At 54.6% G+C, this 452-nt stretch overlaps 1 pseudogene; it reads left to right on the top strand.

The window, feature by feature from the left end:
* Positions 1-85: 85 nt before the first annotated feature.
* LOC106512314 (coagulation factor X pseudogene) lies at positions 86-447 on the top strand (annotated as a pseudogene).
* Positions 448-452: the final 5 nt, after the last annotated feature.

Below are 452 nucleotides of genomic sequence, written 5' to 3'. Positions count from 1 at the left end.
CTGTACAACAGTCTGAGCTGACTATTATATTAAGTTGAAGCATCTTCAGTTGAGTACCTGTAACTTACCTGGCCTCATGTTGCAGGTCCTGATGCGCCAACAAGAAGGTTTGGTCAGTGGTTTTGGACGTCTTGGCGAGGGGCGACAAGCATCCACCATCCTGCAGCGCCTCGCCGTGCCCTACGTGGACCGACACACGTGCATGGAGTCTACTCAGCTGCGCATCACGTCAAGGATGTTCTGCGCTGGCTATGACACCACAGCCAAGGATGCCTGCCAAGGCGACAGCGGTGGGCCGCACGTCACGCGCTACCATGACACCTACTTCATCACCGGCATCGTGAGCTGGGGCGAAGGCTGCGCACGCAAAGGCAAATATGGTGTCTACACACAAGTGTCCAAATTCATCCCATGGATTCGTGATGGCATCAAGGAACTGTTGAAGACAGGGG

This window comes from Austrofundulus limnaeus, unplaced genomic scaffold (genome assembly GCF_001266775.1).
Source record: "Austrofundulus limnaeus strain Quisiro unplaced genomic scaffold, Austrofundulus_limnaeus-1.0 Scaffold5661, whole genome shotgun sequence".
Classification (NCBI taxonomy): domain Eukaryota; kingdom Metazoa; phylum Chordata; class Actinopteri; order Cyprinodontiformes; family Rivulidae; genus Austrofundulus; species Austrofundulus limnaeus.
Note: the sequence above shows the minus strand (reverse complement) of the source record. Positions and strands in the feature narration are given on the sequence as shown.